Source organism: Pseudonaja textilis, chromosome 10, assembly GCF_049901715.1.
Source record: "Pseudonaja textilis isolate UNSWEBS1 chromosome 10, rPseTex1.2, whole genome shotgun sequence".
In the NCBI taxonomy this organism is placed as follows: domain Eukaryota; kingdom Metazoa; phylum Chordata; class Lepidosauria; order Squamata; family Elapidae; genus Pseudonaja; species Pseudonaja textilis.
The window spans coordinates 15,772,861-15,794,593 of NC_141999.1; the positions used below are offsets into that span (position 1 = coordinate 15,772,861).

At 44.6% G+C, this 21,733-nt stretch overlaps 1 protein-coding gene across 1 annotated transcript in view; it reads right to left on the reverse strand.

The window, feature by feature from the left end:
* The window catches only part of FOXO6 (forkhead box O6), a 145,710-nt gene that overhangs the window by 122,818 nt on the left and 1,159 nt on the right, over positions 1-21,733 (reverse strand). The window lies entirely within an intron of this gene.

Below are 21,733 nucleotides of genomic sequence, written 5' to 3' on the forward strand. Positions count from 1 at the left end.
CTAATGGAAGCCATAATATCTTATGTTGCAACAGCCCCTTCAAGTCTAAACTGAGCCACAAATATTCCAAGCTGTCAATATAGTTTCTCAAGGTGGTATCAATCTTGTTGAAAACCACTCCCTGTTCCCTGCCCAGGAGCACCTCCGGTTTACCTGGATGAACACTCCTGGTAGCCCTCATCCAGTCTCTTATCTCCCCTCTTATCTCCACATTCATCAGTTCTCTCCTCATCCACGCACATGACTAGGTGCCCGCAGCTGGTAATCTCCAGAAAATATCAAACTTTCTACACACACACACACACACACACACACACACACACACACACCTTGGCCCAGGACCCATTCACCAGTAAATCCCAAATGTGAACATTATGTGCCGATTTGATGCCATCATTTAATGTTTTAAACTCATGATGCTGTGATAAAGGTAAAGGTTCCCCTCGCACATACATGCTAGCCATTTCCGGCTCTACGGGGCGGTTCTTATCTCCGTTACAAAGCCGAAGAGCCACCGCTGTCCGAAGACATCTCCGTGGTCATGTAGCCAGCATGACTAAATGCTGAAGGCGCACAGAGCGCTGTTACCTTCCCACCAAAAGGGTCCCTATTTTTCTACTTGCATTTTTAACATGCTTTCGAACTGCTAGATTGGCAGAAGCTGGGACAAGGAACGGGAGCTCACTGCATTGCGCGGCGCTAGGGATTCGAACCGCCGGCCGACCTTTCTGATCGACCAGCTCAGTGTCTTAGCCACTAAGCCACCTGCGTCCCTTTGTTGTGAAGCGGGAGTTTAAATTCCCACTTTTCCCACCCTTAGCTGGTCAAGGCAGAGCATCGAACATGCTTTCAAAACACCCTCTGCCTTTTTCCATCATTCTTTGTCATCCCCCCCAACCGGCTTCCCCCAGCTTAGAAGGAGGCACCAATCAGAGCCACTCCAGGAGTCTAAGGAGCCGAGGAAGAGTACTTTTGTCAAGCAGAAAGGGTAACATAAAGGCTGGAGGAAGCGCAGGGCAGCTTTTGAAGAACTCTGGCGTCTCGGGAAGAGTCCAGAGCAGGGGGAGATGGAGACAGCCAAGCTGAGCAGACACCTTTGATTTGTTACAAAGAGAGAAGGGGAGGAAGAGAGAGAGAGAGAGAGAGAGAGAGCAAACACTAGAGTAGGTTCTTAGAAACGGCTTGCCACCTGGATGGATGCCAGGACCTCCGAAGCAGATGTGCCAAGCTATAATTGCAGACAGCTTTAGAAAGATGAGGCATTTATTTTTATTTTTATTTATTTTTTTTAACTTGTTTTAAGGTAATGAACCGGTCTCCAGTCTTCAGGTTCAGAAGTTCACCGTCCCTCCCTCCTCCCCTCCCCCACAACCCAAACTACCCCCCCCCTTCCTCCCCCTCTCATCTCTACATGCCCACCGCCTCTCAAGTCTTGCCTCTTTCCCACCGGGCTGACCTCCCTGGATTTCAGACAAATTAGCCGAAAGCGGAGAAGGAGGAGGGCCTGTCCCTTCTTGTTTTGCACAGACTGGATGGAGGTGAAGTTAAGACTCCCCCCCGGGGGGAGGGGCGGTTGAGTGGGGGGGCACCTGCTCATTCATTCCCCCTGATTGAGGGGTGGGTGGGGCGTGGGTGATAGGCCCTGCTTTGACAAGCAGCCTTCGTTTCAAAGATCTGTGGAGAGACCTGGCCTGATATATTTAGTTCAGACATTTCTATCTTGCCTTCCCAGATGATCCAACACTCAAGGCAACAAGGAAAAAAAAATTCAAAAAAAATTTAAATATCCTTGTCATCTTCCTAAACCAGAGTGGGCCCCAAACTTGGCAACTTTAAGACTTGTGGACTTCAACTCCCAGAATTCTCCAGCCAGCTCCAGCTCCAGCCAGCTCCAACCAGCATAGCTGGCTGGAGAATTCTGGGAGTTGAAGTCCACAAGTCTTAAAGTTGCCAAGTTTGGGGACCTCAGCCCTAAGCACTGGAAGAATTGGCATGGAATGAACCTCCATGCAAGAAAAGATCCTTTCTTGAAACAGCAAGGAAAGGCCATCTTCAGAAGGGAGAACCTTTGCTGAGCCATGCAGCTGGCCAGGGTCTTTAGAGGAAAGGCCATCTCACAGAAAGTCAAATCAGACACCATTTAAGGTTTTAAAAGTCAAGCATGAACTTAGAGGTTGCCTGATCGGCAACCGATAGCCAAGGCAGACCGTTCATAGATGCTCATATGTTCCCTGTGCTTTGCAACAGTCAGCAGAGAATGGAATAGAATGAAATGGAGTGGAGTAGAGTAGAGTAGAGTAGAGTAGAGTGGAGTGGAGTGGAGTGGAGTGGAGTGGAATGGAATGGAATAGAATAGAATAGAATAGAATAGAATAGAATAGAATAGAATACGACAGGGATAGAATAGGACAGGAACAGGAATAGTATAGCATAACAGAGTTGGAAAGGACCTTGGAGGTCTTCTAGTCCAAACCCCCCCACCCCCATTGTAGAATGGTCTACAATGGCCATTTTCCTCCATTAGCCACTTTTCAGCTCTTTTACTTGGGGATCACATTAATGCAAAGAGCTCACCAAACAGCAGTGATGTTTGGTTGTCTACATCCAAGAATTTTCAGGTCAAGCATGTATATTAGGGTGGCTCCCTTGGGGTGCAACCACCTCCCTGCATTTTTTTCCAACTCCTTTCTTTGTTAATGAAATGCTGGCATGCCTCCAGGTACAATCATAAACATGTGGTAGGTAGCTGCAACCTAATGTTTTGTGTAGAAAGTACACTTACCTGTTCAGGGGTGGTTGTCTTTGGGTAAAGGTGTGCTTTTTGATTGAACGTACCCACCATGTTCAGTCTCTAAAAGAGACTGGACGAAGTGAGTATATTCAGTCAAAAAGCACACCTTTACCCAAAGACAACCACGCCAGTAAAGGTGTGCTTTTTGACTGAACATACCCACCACATTATCACTTTATCATCTGAAAAGGTCATCAACCGCAGCTGTGATTTTATGCAGGTGCCTTAAGAAGTTCTGAACACCCTTTTGATCCAAAGCCTTCCTATCCCTGAGATTAAAAAAACAAAAAGGAAAATTCTGTGGCTCTACCACCCAAACAAATGACCTATCCAGAAGAACAACAACTATGTGTGTGTATATCAGACATTCAAAGGACAGTTGAGTTCATTCAATGCTTTAATAACTTGATTTTAAGAAATTAATTACTACAGACAGCTTCCCAAGTTATCTTTTTCACTGGTGCCTAAATTCAAATGCTGGATATCTAAAATATGTATGTCTCTGGAAATGCCTGTCGGCCCGGGTGCAATTTCTACTGATTTCCTTTGCCGGTATGTGAGTTCGAGGCAAGGTCTTACTTGAGTTGTGGAAGGAGCATCCTGGGCATCGTACAAAGTGTGAAGAGAAAGCTCAAGCAAAACTTCCCCTTCCAAGCGGGTTCACGGTATTTCCAAATTTTAGTTAATCCCTAAAGAAAACAGACTCATGGCCCCACCCTGCTTAATCACCCTGCTTCCATGCATCTTGGGGAGGGGGAAATCTTCCATGCTGCTTCTATGCAAGGAGACCTCAGAGTGGTTTTGTTAGACACAGGAGATAATGAAATCTGAAATTAATGTCCCAAGAAATTTCCTCGTTGCTATCTCCTCTTTTAATCCCCAATATGGCAGGGTCCTTTGGGTGCAACCAGAAGCTCGTTAGCCACCCCAGAGATTCCTCCAGACTTTTCTTCCCTGGTTGTATAATAAGAGGGTTTTGAACAGCAGCCAGCCTGTCTCCTGTCTCCAGCAAGTCCCTGTACCTACTTCCTCAACCCACCGCTGCTATTTTCTCCCCTCTTCACAATGAGAGCCAAGGTAAACAGACTGAAGCATTTATGCCCTTGGGCACCAACTAACAGCTCTCCAGGCAAGAATTCAGCTGGTCCTTTTCCAAGCAATCTTCAATTCCTTCCAAATCAGCAACTTAATGTGCCTCGGCCAGAATATTCCTATGCAGAGTTTGCCCCCCCAGAATGCTGTAGAATCAGAACTGGAGAGAGAGAGAGAGAGACATTAGGGTTTATGAATGTCATTTCTGGATTGCAGGATATAAACTTCAAAATAAAGTGTGCTTCTCTCCCCAGATTGCAAAGTCCCTTCCAGTCCCCAGATTCTCAATGCGGGCAGATTTATGACTCTGGCGTTTGGGCACAATGATAACAGTTTTACATTCCATCAGCAAACTCGTCTTTATAATTCCTTTTAAAACCTGTGATTTTGGATACAGCCAGCCTTGCGTATAACATTAAGTCGTGCTTTATATCACCCATGGTTTGATGTGTTGTTCATTGATTACATCGTTCATAGTGCATATGCTGAGCAAACCATGGATTTCCAATTTTCGTAGTTCCTACTGCGTTTCAGCCCCTGTCACCGCCAGGGTTTTGCTGTGGCTTTTGTGTTTTAAAAGTTTGGGACTGCCAATTCAAAACTAAATCAGAATTACCCGCCAGAGAAGAAAGGTATGAAGAGGAGACACGTGGGAAAAGAAGTATAAAAGATTAGAAGAGAGAAATGGAGAAGTCCTATGCCTTACGCCGTTTGCCAAAGATCACAGCCTTCTGCTTCAATATAATTAACCCAGATTGCACCATAAGCATTATAATCTGCTACATCCATAAGCATTCACTTGCTAATGATATGCAAATCTTTGGGAAAGCTGTTCTCTTTGCATTCATGCATTATAGTAAGTCAATGTTTCTCAACCTCGGCGACATAAGTTTAAGTTGTGCGGACTTGGACTCCCAGAATTCCCCAGCCACTGCTGCATTCCTCCTTCCGTGGAGTTGGCTAGCGCTTCTCCCAAATGGTCAATGGGAAAACGTCAAAAGCAGGTAGCCAGAATCTCAGCCAGCCTTCATTCTCCTTTCACTAAATGGAATGATGACAAGATGCCAAAGTATTTCACCTGACAAAGGAAAAAGGGGAAATCTTAGGAAATGGGACGGGGCAGATTTACTACCAGCAGGAAATTGTCAGCCTTGCAGCTCCAGAGGAAATCTTGCAATGTTACCTCTGCATTTTTCATCTGGAGCATCACCCGAGGCAGGTTCTAGTCTGTCCAAGTTCGGTTGTTTGTGCACCAATCTCAAATCTGGAAGGGTTGGGGTTAGGGAATTGTTTCTTTCTCTATTCAGAGTTTCTCATCAACAACCCAAGCTGATTTCAATAAGGCAGCCTAGAACCAAGGAGACATTTCCTAACGGTGAGAGCAATCAACCAATGGAATAGCTTGCATTCAGAAGTTATGGGTGCCCCATCACTGGAGGCTTTCAAAGAGACTGGACAACCATTTGTCTAACAGGCTATAGGGTCCCTTACTCAAGCATGGGGTTGGACTAGAAGACCTCCAAGGTCCCTTCCCACTCTATTATTCTATGATTCTATATCTGGAGGAACACCAGGATGGTAAAGACTGGACTAGTCTGCATTTTCTATGTTGATGTACATCAGAGGTGGTATTCAGCAGGTTCTGACCAGTTTTGGAGAACTGGTAGAGGAAATTTTGAGTAGTTTGGAGAACCAGCAAATACCACCTCTGGCTGGAGATTTTACAGTATCCTTCCGCTGCCACGTCCACCAAGCCACGCCCACAGAACCGGTAGTAAAAAAAAAATTGAATCCCACCACTGAAGTTCTTCTACTTACTGGTGGTAATATCATTCAGTCAATCTCAAGCTATTCCTATTGATTTATTTATGATTTCAAATAATCTCCAGGTCATCTCCATTAGTGCAAAAGGCAAGGCATACATTCAAGCAATTAATAATAAATAAATAGGGTTGACCTAAGAAGCCAGGGTTTATTTCGACCAATGGCTTGGCCCACAGCCATTTCTTGTTTCCTTTTTCTTAGTACCCTCTGAGACATTCACTAATCTCCAACCATATAACTCAGAGATACACAAGCCTGAGGCTTCAGGATGCCCAGGTAGTCAAGAAAAACACCTGTTATTTCCACCAAACTGTAAATATTTTAATGGGACAGAAAGGGGGAGAAATTACATGGGGATGAAATAAGATTGAATGCCATGGCTTCCTTGCCCCATCGTTGTTTTCTGGAAGAAAGACTTTAGTACAGGGGTCTCCAACCTTGGCAACTTTAAAACTTGTGGACTTCAGCCCACAAGTCTTAAAGTTGCCAAGGTTGGAGACCCCTGCCCTAGTACACCAATCAAAACCCCCAAATCCCCTTTCACATAAAAAAAGAAATACTGCACATTTGATTATAATATTCCTTCAAGGCTTAGCAGGATCGATTTTTTAACCGGCAGTGCTAAGAACTCAACCTGGAACTTAACCGAAACTTGGAGACTGAGCTACCATTACCACTGTGGAAAATGAGCCAAGGATGGAGCTAAACTTTATTTTGAAGCTGCTTTTCGGATCCAACAAACTTTTTATCAGCCTAGGATACACAGGGGGGAAAAACATTTCAGCTTTCTTAACCATACTGGGGGTGGCACATCTTCTTTGCCCAGCCATGGTGGGTGAACACAAGGAATCAAGTAGAAAGCAATGGGACCCTTCCCTGGGACACAGAAATGGATTGTCTATCTATCTCCTTCGCCTGCAAGAGACTGAAGCCCTTCCATTGGCAGAGAGGAGGACACTGACAATCATGATAAATAGACTGATCCGACATACGGTAGACTTTTTCCTGATGCACTGATTTAAGAAGCAGACACCCATGAAGGAGAGAGCGTAGGAGTCTCACTTTTCTGTATCAGATGCAACATGCGGAGTAGTTGTTAGAACAATGAGTGCAACGGCTTGCTTTTGGAAGTTGTGGGTGTTTCATCACTGGAGGTGTTTTAAGAAGAGGTTGGACAACCATTTGTCTGAAATAGTGTAGGGTTTTCTACCTGAGCAGGTGGTTGGACTAGCAGACCTCCAAGGTCCCTTCCAACTTTGTTACTCTGTTTCCGTTGTCAGGTAGGCCATGGCATGGCGGTCATGGAACAGATGATCAAGTGGGACAGAAGACCTAGACACAAAGGTGCTCTCCATCACCTTTTCAGGGATGCCCTTTTCTACCTGAGCACACCTGTCAGGAGCTTAGGTAGTTCAAAAGAATGTAGGTTTATTGTAGGTTAAAACTCTCTACAAAATCTGAACCACTAACGGTGAAAGCAAATAGGTAGCAGATAAGAGCCAACAGAATTCAAGATGGGATGCTGCCGGCTCCGACTGGTTCGGGCGAACCCCTCCGCCCATCCCTGTGCTCTACTGACCTTTATCGTCCCAGCTGATCAAATGCAGAAGAGCGGATTGCCGCTCCTCAGCTGTGTTACTCCCCAGAAGTAACATAGCAGGTAAGGATTTTTCCATTGCTGTTCACACGCGATCACGGAACCAGTTGTTATACCAGCAGCATCCCAGCCCTGCCTACACAGGAGAGCATGACGCAATGGAAACATGTGGAAGGAAGCTGCCATAACAATCTAGCAAGCGCCATGGACTAGAGAACAGGGCACTCGTAGCGAAAGGGAATCGGGTTGGAGCTAGGGAGAGCCACACATAGGAAACAAAGAGTTGGGGTTTGAAGGGGCGGGGGGGGGAGAGCAGAATACACCCCTGGCTGCCTGCCTTGTCTTCCTTCTTCCGTGCTCTCAGAAACATACAGAGTGCAAGGAAGCTGGGCTTGCTACCACCCAGAGGATTTGAGAGATAGTTCTCTGGCGCCTAGGGAGCACCTAGCAAACAAATCCTTCAAACCTTGGCAGGGGAGGCGCCCAAACCCAGCTGAGCTCTCATCCCTGAATGGTCGCCTTTCCCATTCAACCTCCATTCCTGCCCTTCCTTCCCAACTAGCACGACTCCCTCCTAGCAATGCCTCAGCTGTTTTTTTCTCCTCCAGTAGATGAAAGTAATCTCTGTATTTATCTACCTCTCCCTCCCTCCTCTCTCTCTCCCTACCTCCCTCCTCTCTCTCTCCCTCCTCTCTCTTCTCTCTCTCTCCCTACCTCCCTTCTCTCTCTCCTTTCTCCCTCCCTACTTTCTCTCTCCTTTCTCCTTCCCTCCCTCCCCTCTCCTCTTTCCCTCCCTCCATCCTCTCTCTCTCTCTCCCTTCCCTCTCTCCTTTCTCCCTCCCTCCTTTCTCTCTCCTTTCTCCTTCCCTCCCTCCCCTCCCCTCTTTCCCTCCCTCCATCCTCTCTCTCTCTCTCCCTTCTCTCTCTCCCTCCCTCCTCTCTCCCCCTCCCTCCCCTCCCTCTGTCTCTTCCCCTTTGCTATCAAGGCAGCCCCAAATAATGGACGTATTGCTGTCCAAAAGAGGCTTAAGCAGGGCACAAGCAAAACTGCTCTGAGGATCCTTCCATAACCTCAGCTGCCTTTCGCCTCCAACCGGTTTGGACTGACACCTTCCACAGGACAAAAGGGCACAGACAAAGCAGCTGGTTCGCGGAAAGGGGTGGGAAGCTGGGAACGCACAGTCAGGCAGCGGCTACGGATCAAAGAGGAGATTGTGCTGAACTAAAAACCCAGACAGTGAGTACTCTAGCGGGGTGGGGCGGGGGGTGGGGGTAGTGAAGGGGAATTGCCATCTGATTTGAGGATCGGAGCTATAAACAAGAGATTCAAAGAAACGAAGGCGAAGCCTGGGAAAGAAACCAAGGAATCTCTCCAGTGTCCTTTCTGCAGAGTGGTTGAGGCAAACAACTTGAGGCGCATTTCTTTTAGCCATTTTTAGTACTGTACTGGGGGGGAAGGTTAAGGGCAAAGTGTGTGCTTTTTAAGTCTCACGGGGGGCTAAATGTTCCCTTAAAACCCCCAATTCCTCAAGGAAGTCTAATCCCAAGTTGCCAACCTGGTGCCAAGCTCCATTCCGCTGTTGTGAAACCTGGGCTCCCAATCCTGCATGGCGAGGTGTGGGCCCCACACCCCTCCTTTGCTGTCGTGCACATTCCACGGCCCACCCAAGGCTCTTTTATGGATGACATAATTAAAACACTCAGGGAAACTAGCATGCTGCAAAGCAAACCAACAGCCTTGGGCATAATCTTGATTTCCAAAAATACTTTGAAATCTTGTATAAACCCTGGAGGCATTCTTAGAAAATAAAAATGATAGGGTAGCCGCGTAGGTTTTGGAAGGAGGAGTATCTACCTTCTCAGGGGGAAAAGGAGAAGAAAAAGGCACTGTAGGAGATTATCAGGTTGAGCCCGAGGAAGGAGTCAAACACATCATCAGCCTCAAATCCCTGCACACCCATAAAAGATCTAAGAAATCCAGCCAACCTTAAATTCTGTTAGCTCTTATCTACCACCTGTTTGCTTTGACTGTTAGTAGTTCAGATTCTTGTAGACAGTTTTAACCTACAATAAGCCAACATTCTTTTGAACTACCTGGACTCCTGACAGGTATGCTCAGGTAGAAAAGGGCATCCCTGAAAAGATGATGGAGAGCAGCCTAGTCCAATTTACCTCCTGGTGTGAAAGGATGCCTAGTGATTGGCCATTTTGGGAAGGAGGGCATAACCCATGCTCTGAAATATTGTGGCTCTCTGCTGTAAGAGACACAACTTGTTTGGGATCAGCAGTCACTGGAAACATAGGTGGAATAAAAACAGAGACATGGACAAGGCTAAATTGAATTTGATCTAAACCTGGTTTCCTGTGTAGTAATGTGGCTAGCCTGCATGTATTTAAGAATTTTTCTCCTTTATACAAACTGAAGTTTAATGGCGGTCTTGGGAAGAGTGTGCAGGCCAGTGTCAGCTCATCAAGGTATGCCAGGCCAGGAAACAAACTTCACAAAAACTACTGAAACTCCACTTCATTGTTGTAGAGGCACACTCTCACACAGCTACAGGTGTTCATCAACTTACAACCACAAATGAGACAAGAGTTTCTATCGCTAAGTAAAGCAGTTGTTCAGTGAGTTGCACCCTATTTTACATTTTTTTGCCACAGTTATTAAGCAAATTACTGCAATTAAATGAATCACGTGTTCATTAACCATATCCAGCTTTCCCCATTGACTTTTGCTTATTGTAAGTGGGCTGGGAAGTTTGCAAATGGTGATTGTATGTTTCCAGGATGTTGTATATTTTGTTTAAACAACCTCTATTGAGGTTGTTTAAACAAAATATGCAACATCCTGGAAATATACAATCGGCATTTACTAATTTACCTCTATTATTATTGAAAGGGACACGGTGGCTCAATGGCTAAGACACTAAGCTTAAAAGGTAAGCAGATCGAAAGGTCAGCAGTTCAGTGGTTTGAATCCCTAGTGCTGTGTAACAGAGTGAGCTCTCATTACTTGTCCCAGCTTCTGCCAACCTAGCAGTTCGAAAGCATGTAAAAAATGCAAGTAGAAAAATAGGGACCACTTTGGTGGGAACGTAACAGCGTTCTCATGCGCCTTCGGCGTTTAGTCATGCCAGCCACATGACCACAGAGATGTCTTCGGACAGCACTGGCTCTTGACTTTGTAACGGTGATGAGCCAAGGTTGGAGACCTCTGCTCTAAGGGACCTTGGAGATCTTCTAGTCCAACCTCCTGCTCAAGCAAGAAACCCAATTACCATTTTGGATAAATGGCTGTCCAGTCTCTTCTTAAAAACCTCCAGCGTTGGAGCACCCTCAACTTCTGGAGGCAAGCGGTTCCACTGGCGAATTGTTCTCCCTGTCATGAAATGTCTCCTGAGTCCTAGGCTGCGTCTCTCCTTGAGGAGAGAGTTTTCTCACGAGGTTTTGAAGAAGAGATTGGACAGCCAATCCTTCTCTCCCTGGATGATTCATTTGGTTTTCTTGCAGAAGGTTGGACTAGGGAATCCCTTCCAAGTGTACCATCCTAGGATTCTGGGTGCGTTTTGTTGCAGGTCTCACTCCTTCTCTTGATTGCTGATGCACAAGCTGAGAGTGCTTTTACTGTACGAGGGCTTTTCAGTAGTGGATCTGTGGAAGCTTGCCAGGAATACTGAAAGCATTAAAAGGTAGACCATCCTCGGGAAGGAATTCTGTGGTTGCATCCTGTGTTACTGATTCCATGCTGAAGGAAGGCATTGTGGAGGATATGCTCTGAGGCTTAGAAGATAGGGCTGAGTTCCCCCAATACTGTATATTTAGCCAGGCTAAAATGGGATTGGGGGAGACTATAATTCACCGAGGTGTAGGATCTTGGCCATCAGCTTTTTAGGATACCATGCAAAGCAGCTGTCCCCTCAGAGGTAATCCAGTGTGCGTATCAGCAACGGGCTTGCTAGGTGGGCAAAGCGGTTTGGGTTTCTTAACTGGCACTAGGGTCTTATTGCATTTTGAGAACTTAATTCTATGATTCCATGCTGTTTCAACTGTGTAATCCCACTTTTCTGCTAACAATATTAAAGGCCAGGGAAACAGCCTGTCGTTCAAGCAACGCAACACAAAAACAGTCGCCGCATGGGAGTGGGGAAGAGGCGCATCTCTCCACTTTCATCAGTTCACATCCCCCCCACCTCGCCCCCGGAGTCCTGGACCCCATCTGAGCAAGCAGGGCAAACATTAGGCAATCACGATTCGATCGGAACGCCCACTAAATGGAGGCAACCAGACTTTGGGGCGGGGGAGGGGCAGGTGGGTTGTAATGGGGAGATCAGAGTTAGTGTGTCCTATGAAACGGCTTCCAGTCCACGTCATCTTAATTGTAATTTATATTTGAGTTATTTTTTTTAATATAGGAGGGAGGAAGAATGAAGAGCAGAGCAAGCTGTTCATTTGCAGCCTGTCTCTGGGGTTTAATAAAGCTCTACTCACTGCTGTAGTATCATTTTTTATGCTATCATAAAGCTCGTCCGTTTAGCAGGTTTGTGTTACTTCAGCAGTTAGCACTGCCTGAAAAGCAATTCTGGAAAAGGTGAAGAGAGAGGGAGAAGAGAGGGAGGAAGACATTTATTTAAAACCCTATCTGCATAAAATGAGGAAGGAAGGAAGGAAGGAAGGAAGGAAGGAAGGAAGGAAGGAAGGAAGGAAGGTATAAAATGGGGAAGGAAGTAGGGAGGGAGGAAAGGAAGGAAGGAATTAAGAACACTTAAACAAAACTTATAGCAGAAATACAGGAGTAGCATGTAATACATGTTTTGATCAAAGCTCCTTTCTAAAAACCTCTTTCAGAGAAATGCCTCAAGTGCTGAAAAGGATTTTTTCTTCAGGTATAACACACTGGAAATGTTTATATACACAAAATCAGGTCAGGTAAAAATGCATTGGCACAGAGCATTCTAAGCTAGGGTTAAGGTTAGTTTTTTGGGGGGTCAATCCACCTGACTCTCATGTTAACCTTGCTCCTTTTTATAGTTTGAGTGAAAGCCCAGATATCAGTGTGATCCCTAAATCAGGTTAAGTGTGTTATGGGAATGTAGCCAATAAAAGAAGAAAAGGAACAGATGTATTGAGAGGTGCTCCCTCTTCAGTAGTCTAAATTTTAGGGCCATGTTTGCCTGACAAGTTCAATTCTGGTTTAGGAATTAACCTGTTTCCTAGATCAGTACAACGCACTGAATCGTCTTTCGGCCAAAGGGACAGGCAGAGATAGGCAATCTAGTGTCACACTGTATTTTTAATTACAAATCCCACAAACGCTTGAAATTCACCGTGATGCTTGGGGTTGATGGGAAATCATCAGGAGAACACCAGGTTGCCTAACCGCAGAGCTAGATTTGCACAAGGGGCTAAACCAGGAGAGGAAAAACAAAACCCTTAAGAATTAAAACTTAACCAAAGGTAGGTAGCCTGAAACCAGTGCATCTTTAACCGATCTGTTTAATGAGTTGTACAAATGAATCCCATATAAAGTGATTTCCTGGTTCAGAGCCCAGAAAGCCTTGCTCAGTCATGTGACACCCTGGCCATTTCTTCATCCATGTCCTCGACATCATACCAACTGGCAGACATTTTCTTTCCCCCCCCTCATGCAGAATAATTGAAGAATCACCACAAGTGTGTAGTGATTCTCAGTCATCCAGGTCATGGTTGTCAAGGTGCTTTTTCAGGAGGCAACTGGACATTTTGTTTTGCTTTCTTTTGAAGACACTTTGCTTCTCATCCAAGAAGCTTCTTCAGCTCTGACGGGATAGTGGGGAATGGAAGGATTTATCCTCCTTGCAGACAGCTGGTCATTTGCATCCTTTTTAGAGAGCCGTTCAGGCCACTTGGAGGTTTATCAGTGTCTTCAGGTTTACCTGGATATTGCAAATGGATGTGGAGAACGGGTTGGCACTACTCAGGTGACCCTGAGCACACAGATAAACCTCCAAGTGCTTCAACTAGGATGCAAACGACCAGCTGTCCGCAAGGAGTATAAATCCTTCCATTCCCCACCGCCCAGTCAGAGATGAGGAACTCCCACTAAATGGGAGGCAGGTAGGTTGTAATGGGGAGATCGGAGTTAGTATGTCATTTCAAACAGCTTCTCGTCCACATTATCTTAATTGTAATTTCTTGTTTGTTGTTTGTTTTCTTTTGAAAACAACCTACCTGCCCCCCATTTAGTGGGAGTTCTGATGGAATCGTGACTGACAATTTTATTTTATTTTATTTATTTGGTTTGATTTGATTTGTCAATTGCTTACAAGATAATAGGTATAAGAATAAACATGAGTAAGAATATAGGAAATAGGTACGAATAAATGGATCATACGACAGGGACGGTAGGCATGATTGTGCACTTATGTACGCCCCCTTACAATCACCACAGTGGCTCTCAAGTGGCCCAGCCTCAACACCGGAAGACTAAGCTAACTTTTCCTCCCCTTAATGCTGCACATTAGAAACTGACATTGCGTAATCCTGGCCATCATTCCCTCCATGGCCTTGCTTTGAAGCAAGGGAAGAGATGGCCAGAGGGAGTGAGGAAGCAATGGCTTATTTGCAAGCTTCTACTGCAGGCAAGATCTGCCTAGTCTGCCGGCTACTTCTCTGCTCCATGTCCTGATGCCACTTTTTTGGTTCCAAGACTGTACCACCGAAGGGCAGCCTTACCGTGTAGGAGGAAGGTGGGGGGAAGGGAGAGGAGGCTGGGCAATTAAGGTTTTGGCACTGTCAGACCTGCCTCCAGCAGGCTTCCACTAGCGGATAGCTTTATTGTTATATTTTTGGATGTCAAAAAGGCACAAACAGTGCTTTAAAAATGCATCCGAGCCGCTGCTTCTTTGACAGAGGATGTTGGTTTTCCCATTAACAAGTAGAATTGCAGGAGCTGGAGCAGAAAACTCCAAGTACTTTGGAATGGATAAAATAACAATTCCCTAATTAAACAGAGCTGTCAGTCAAGAGGCTTTCCTGGGCAGCATCTGACAAACAGGGAGGAAATAGCCTCCGTGCCCTACACACACACACACACACACACACACACACACGCACGGCCTCGCAGCTTCAAAACCCAAAACAGAAGGGCCTGCACAAACTCCTAAGACCAAGTCCTTAACTACAAGGCCAGCATCCCACAGGCAAAATCACACAGACCAAAACTGTTGCAATCTTCACATGAGCAAGACTGGGAAGATATCCAGAATCCCTGATCCAGGTTACAAGCTGTCATACAGGTTACAAGACCTTTTAGGACTACTTCCAGCAATAGCAGGAAGAATATTCTGCAAAATAAAGGATACCCGGGACGCAGAGTTTCCTTCAAACTTCCCAGGTCTGTACATTAAAAACCAATTATCCTATCTCCTGGGTTCTCTGGAGTAGTGGTCGCCAACCAGTGGGCCGGGGACCACTGATGGTCCACGAGAAAATTTTGGTGGTCTGCAGAGAAATGTCACACACCACCCCCACCAAGCACTCCCAAGCAATTAATGTGGAGTGTGAAGGATGTGTGTTTGTGTTTATTTTCATGGTCATGATATGCACTGAAGATGGTGTTTGATTTCATTGTACGAGGTGCAATGACAATACAGTAAACTAACTAATGCAGGCTGCGCGGGAACACAAGGCTTGCATTGCTTGCATTGCAAACAACATGAGGTAGTGAGGGGAGGGGGGAAAGGGTGAAGGGGGGGAACTTTCCCCACACACCCCACATGCCCCACACGCCTGGCCTGGCCACTGGGCTGCTTCTTTCTGCTTCTTTCTTCTTCTGCTTTTGGCTGCATGCAAGGAAAACAGCAAAAGTCTTTCTTTCTCTCTCCACCAGAAATGAGTCTTTGGGACTCTGCAAGGCATCCTGCTCCAAGAGGCTGCGCCAGCAAAGACTCATTTCTGGTGGAGTTTGAGAGAGAGAAAGAAAGACTTCTGCTGCTTCTGCTGCTTTCCTTGCATGAAGCCAAAAGTGTCTCTCCCTCCCCCCTTCTCTCTGTCTCTCTCTCTCTCTCTCTCCCCAAGAACGGAGCTAGAGACAGTATCCTGCAATCCCAAATAAAGAATGATCATAGGAAAATGGGATGGGAATTTTCCTGCCGACTTTTGGGGGGGATTTTCCCAGGGTCTCTGGTCCTCAGGATTTAAAATTATGAGTGGTCCCTGAGGTCCAAAAAGTTGGCGACCCCTGCTCTGGAGTTCATCCTGGTTTTATTGAAGCCCCATTGTTCTTCAGAGCTGATATTAGGGTTCAACAGGACCTCGCAGGCTTTTTAGTTCAGAAGCTTTTAAAAACTGAATATGGCTCCGTTAAAACAAAAGGAACAAACAAACAAAAAAATGGCAGGTGTGCAATCTTGATCTTCCTTTCCCTAGAAGCCTTTTATTTTAGGCAGCTGAAGTTGACAGTTCTCGTGCTGTAGAGCACCCATATTATCTTAAAAGGGTAAAAAGACGAGACGAGCAGCACGCCAATCTAATAATAAATGAATAAAATGAATGCATAGGCTTTACTATCTATTAAAGGCCAGGGGGCGGGGCGGGGAGAGAGAGAGAGAGAGAGAGAGAGAGAGACTGGTTGTGCCCACACAACATGCTTAGCTGGCAGAGTTACACACCTAGTGCCCTCTTCCTACATAACACGTTAAGCTGGGTTAAGTTTTAAACTCAGTAAGTTTTGCCTGTCTCTGCCTAAACGCACCCCCCCTCCCCCTCCCACTTAAATAATTCATTCAAAAGCAGAAGCCTGCTCCCAGAAGGATAATAGATCTACGTTAACAGCACAAGGTGGGAGGAAGGGATGCGATGATGCAAGTTAAATGGTGCACAGGAGCTGAAGTTCTCAATTGGCTTTAGGGAAGAGGATGGAGGGGACAACTGGGAGCTTTAAATCTTACCTTGTAATCCCACATTTCAAAGCGGCGGCTGGTAAGATGGGGGAAGCTGTTTCCATAGCACGGGGAAAATGCTTTGGAATTCTCGGTGAATCAGGAAGGGGGCTCGGTGGCTGACAATTCATTGGGGACCACAGAAGATTAATTATGTAAGGTAACTATCATAGGAAAAAGGCCCTCTCATGCCCCCTTCTCTCTCTCTCTCTCTCTCTCTCTCTCTCTCTCTCTCTCTCTCACACACACACACACACACACACACACACACACACACACACACAGAGAGAAAACCATGATGCTTCTGAACCTCAGATATACAGACTGGGTTTGCACAACTTGTTAGACTAGGCTACAACAGGGCTCATAGCTTTAGTATGTTAGGGAAACCCAGCACTGTCTTAGCATGTTATATAAGCAGTCATCGTGGTAAACCATAATATGGTTTATTTGTTTGGAGGTAGTGTACAATTTAATTCTAAATACAATCTATTGGTTGGTTTTGACCCAGTTACGGGTTTAGAGTATTGTGCAAGACTCTTTCATAAAATGTCCCAGAATTCAGAGTTAAGAACAGGGACGGGGGAAATTAAATTGGGGAAAATAAATTTGGAGAAACAAAGAAAAAAAAATGAGGGATGAAAAGAAGAAATTACAGACCAGACAATACAATAGAAGGTCTAGATCACAAGCCTGAGAAAATACTTTTGGCAATGTACTATGGTAAAGTAATGTCTCTGTAAAACTGCAAAATTAAAAAGAAGACACCAGGGCTAATCACCAGTAAGGAAGAGTCAACAGCTGGGCTTCATTGTCAAAGACCATCCCAGACAAAATAGACTCAGAAAGAAACTGCCAGCCTGGATTAGGAATACCAAAAGTCCAAAATCACAGATTCCCAGTACAGTAATCAACAATATAGTTTCTACCACTTTTAGTAACACAACTGAAGGATGGATTCATTGTTCCCAAAAGGATAATTTCTCTTTCTCAACAACCGTTCAGAACACAGTGATGATACTCAAAGTCTGTGACTTGTGACCACAAACAAAATTATCTGAAAGTGTTTAGATAATGTTGTGATAAGATCTACCTTTTGATAGGGGGTTGTAGAGTTTCTTTTTCTTCATCACATTTCAAGCCAGCTCTTAATTTTCATGGAGCCAAAACAGAAAGCGACTGAGTTCCGTTGCCGTGGGACTCCTAAACCTTACATTCTCTCTTCGCGATGCTTATGGAAATTCTCAGTCATCCATTCAAGGAAAAACAAAGAAAGTCCAGTTGCCTCTTGAAAAAGCATGGGGTAACCCCTCTTCCCAGTTCCCAGCATGACCAAGTACAAAGCATGTGAGACTCCCATCATGCACTATCATGTCATATCGGCCCATTTCAACTAGGAGATATCAGGACAAGTGCCATAATAGCAATGCCCCTTAGATTTATATACCACTTCACAGTGCTTTTACAGCCCTCTCTAAGCAGTTTAATGGGCCGGCATATTGCCTGCAACAATCTGGATCCTCATAAGATGATCAGTGGCAATTTGTGCATACTCTGAGCAATTTTTTTAGAGCTTTTTCAACAGCATTTTCTTCCAGCCCAACCTTGAGATGCAGTAAATTGACACTACAACTCTTAGCATGAAAAGAGTCTAAGATAATGCAAGCAGCTAACAGCTCCTCACCAATCATTCACAAATAGGAGCATTTTCAAAAACCTTCATCTAAAATGTCTTTGACTGGGGCAAAGCCACTTATTACTGCACCAAATCTTTTTTTTTTCCTTTTCTTTAAAGGCATGAAACAAAACTTGAAAAACAGTGTTCATTAGAATATATTTTGGATCTTTCCTCAAATGAATTCTTCCCGCGATTTATTTATGTAATCATTTATTTTTTAAGGCCATCCATTTACACAAGTGACTCTGGGTTGGATTAGAAGCAAAACAAACACCAAAAAATCCATAATAAACAGCAAATGAAAAGCAACCCCCCAAAAAGTAAATATAAGTCATGCTCAAGGCCATAACCTACTTCCAACAAACACAAAAGTTGTATAAAACAGGTTTGCCTGTCATTCTGACCCCATTGCAGAGTTTGTTCCATTGGAACCTAGTCACCTCTATTACACCACACTTTTTGAATATATGTGTGTGTGTGTGTTTATTGGTCTTGGCAAAGCCAGGCAAACACCTGGGCACAAACAACCCCCCCCCCACGGATACCTCCAGCTCAAACACACCCCAACCAGGCACCCAGATGAAATCTAGCTTCCTAATAAATGATAGCCGTCCGTTTACTCAGAACCAAGCCTCACTAAAAGCCTCCAATACAGTAAACACAATGTTGCTAGCCAATCAAGACAAAAAAAGTCACAAAACAGACAGAAGATATTAGAAACACCAATCAAGCAGAACACAGCAAACTCCAAGACCAATAAACACAGACCAAGACTCCCAACCAATCAGGATGAAGAAAAAACCATTCTGGCACAGCAGTAGGCTAGCACCAAATTTAAAACAGAAATGGCTGTGAAAGTCTGACTCATAGACAAACACAATACAGAAGCCTGATGATGGCAGATGAGATTCTGCCGAAACGTTGCTACAACTTTAAAAGCACAACTATAATGACGTGGGAAAATACCCGAACAAAGCTGAATACCATACATATAAATTTGTATATCACACAGACAGACAAAACTTCATACCGTTCAAAGATTTTCTAATATTTCTCATCAGTTCTTCGTGGGACCTGATTCATGCCAGTGTTGTAATCCTCTCGAGAAAGAGGATCAGGGAGGGAGGGTAGGAAGCAGCTGCTTAACTTCTGAACCTCGTAAGAGCACCAGTGCCAAGTCTCACAAGGACACGTACGGGCAGGTCCAGATTGGAAGGCGGAGACACATTTTGGCAGAATCCCTTTGATTTATCCCATGAAGAGGAGCAAAAGATTTCAGCTCGGACTAGCACATATACTGGCAAAAGTTTTCATGCCCGCTCTTTCATTGGCAGAATCCCAGGGAGAAAGATCTCCTCGCTGTAACAAACTTCATTAGAGCTTTTCCCAAAACCAAAGCATGGAAACCAGACAACTTGAAAACCTCGATGATAAAAGTTCTGGATGCCTGGATGCTCCCTTGCCTATGTTTCTACTCCTCCATGGGTAGAGAACTGCAAGGTGAAAATGCTACCATCCCCTGCTGATTTCTACTAACCTGTTACACAGGTACACTGCTGGGTTTGAATCATTACTTTTATGCTTTGAGCGAAAACAACACTTTGGCTTCATCAAAAAAGTGATGGTCTTGACTTGCTTTGTGTGGGGCCTCGGGGGGGGGGGGAAAATTGTGTGTATTAATTGTCAGGGGACCATGAACAAGCCATGGCATAGGTCCAGGCTGTGCCATGGATTCCCAGAGCAATAAACATATGTCACCTTAATATTATATTGCAGTGTTTCCCAACCTTACTCATTTTAAGGAGTGTGGACTTCAACTCACATAATTCATTCTGGAAGTCGAAGTCCACACATCTTTAAAAAGCCAAGGTTGGGAAGCATTCCTGTATTATGAAATGAAAAGGAAGACTCTTGCAGATTTTAACTGGGCAAGCCTTGGTACCCAAGAGTGCAACGATCATAAACCTGCTGATATAGAAAAACCAGTTAAATCACACTTCTAAACAAAACCCAGAGTGGGATTATTAGCCACTCTTGATCAGAGGAAAGAGAGGAAATGAGAATGGGGTGAATGGGCACTAGTAAACGTGATTTTTTGATTAGCAGCTGGTTGAATAAGACTGATCCTAGCCTCTCCCAATTGCATTATCCAAGTGTGGTGGGAAAAGAGTTTCCAGGATTCTCAGGAAACTGAGAATCCATCATGTTGGTTGGGAACTTGAGGAGTTCCAGTCCCAACTGGATGGGGGGGCGGGAATCTGCCAACTATGAAGTGCAGATTCCTGTAACCAGTATAACTCTTGGTCTAACCTTTCAGTTCACTGCTTCCGGGATATTTCTGCATCCAAAGATACAAATAACAAAAGAAAACTGTTCCTTTAGCCAATCCCATGAACTGAGATCCAGCAGAAAATATGCAGATCATGCCAGTGCCGACACTTGATGGAACAGTGTTACTGAGTAACTGGAGAGTAAAAAAATACGTGATTTTTTTTTAAAAATGGGAACCCTCTGCTGCCCATATGGCTCATCTTTTGCTTCCCTTCCAAAGGTATTTCATAAATACCTTTTTCTCACACAAGAGTTACTGCCTTGGTTGAAAAAGTAGATTTTCCTCACCCAAACACACATACACATTTTTTCTTGTAAATTGAAAGAAGGCAGCCCAACTCTACACTAAATCCCAATAAAAGAGGAATTGATTACTACTGATAGAGTTAAATTGAGAGAGGTGTGTATCTTAACTCTTCTAGATAAGACTAACAAATAATAGAAGGATAAAGAAAATACAAGTCACTCTGTTGTCTTCTTCCCTCCTATCATTTATTTCCAGATTTACAAGGGTTCTCCAGGGCCAAGACACACATGGGGGAAACTCTGTTTCAAAGCTCTCCATGAAGACTGTATCACAGCAAGGACTTTCCAAATAACCACATTTCTATCCATGACCTGACAGCAGAAGAAGAAGAAGAAAGAAGAAGAAGAAGAAGAAGAAGAAGAAGAAGAAGAAGAAGAAGAAGAAGAAGAAGAAGAAGAAGAAGAAGAAGAAGAAGAAGAAGAAGAAGAAGAAGAAGAAGAAGAAGAAGAAGAAGAAGAAGAAGAAGAAGAAGAAGAAGAAGAAGAAGAAGAAGAAGAAGAAGAAGAAGAAGAAGAAGAAGAAGAAGAAGAAGAAGAAGAAGAAGAAGAAGAAGAAGAAGAAGAAGAAGAAGAAGAAGAAGAAGAAGAAGAAGAAGACTAAATCCCATTTTTATTCAGGAAAGAGATGTTGACCATGTACAAAGTTTGTAACAAGCACAAGAGGGCTATTTTACTAAATGTCCAGTTTTGGATCTGATGGAATCCATACGGGATTAATAACATTTGTCCCACTGGCTCGACGTGGGGGGAAAAAAACGAGTAACTCAGTAGAAGGAATCACATTTCAAGTTTTCCTTGGGATAATGATAGAGGCTCCAAGAATCCAGACTACATTCCAGAAGAAAAAAGATCTCTTTCCCCCCCCCTCCCCACTCTATCCACCTACCCACTGACCAAATTGAAAAGCCAAAAGCTGAAAAGCAACATTCCCTCCCCCTTCTCCCACCCACCCCCCTCCCAATTTCCTTTCTCCAAAGTGGCATTTCAATCAAGCAGAGCAGAAGAAAGCTTCAAAAAGTACTTCCAGACAGACAGGTGCCACTTAACTGCAATACGAGAAGGAGGGAATCATTTCCCCCCCCCCTCCCAACTCCTTTGCTGCCGGGCAGAAGGCAATGTGGGAGGTTGGCCAAAAAACGGTTGAATAAGTGACCAGGCTACTGATAAACGACCTATCTCTTTCCCAGCGCAAAGAA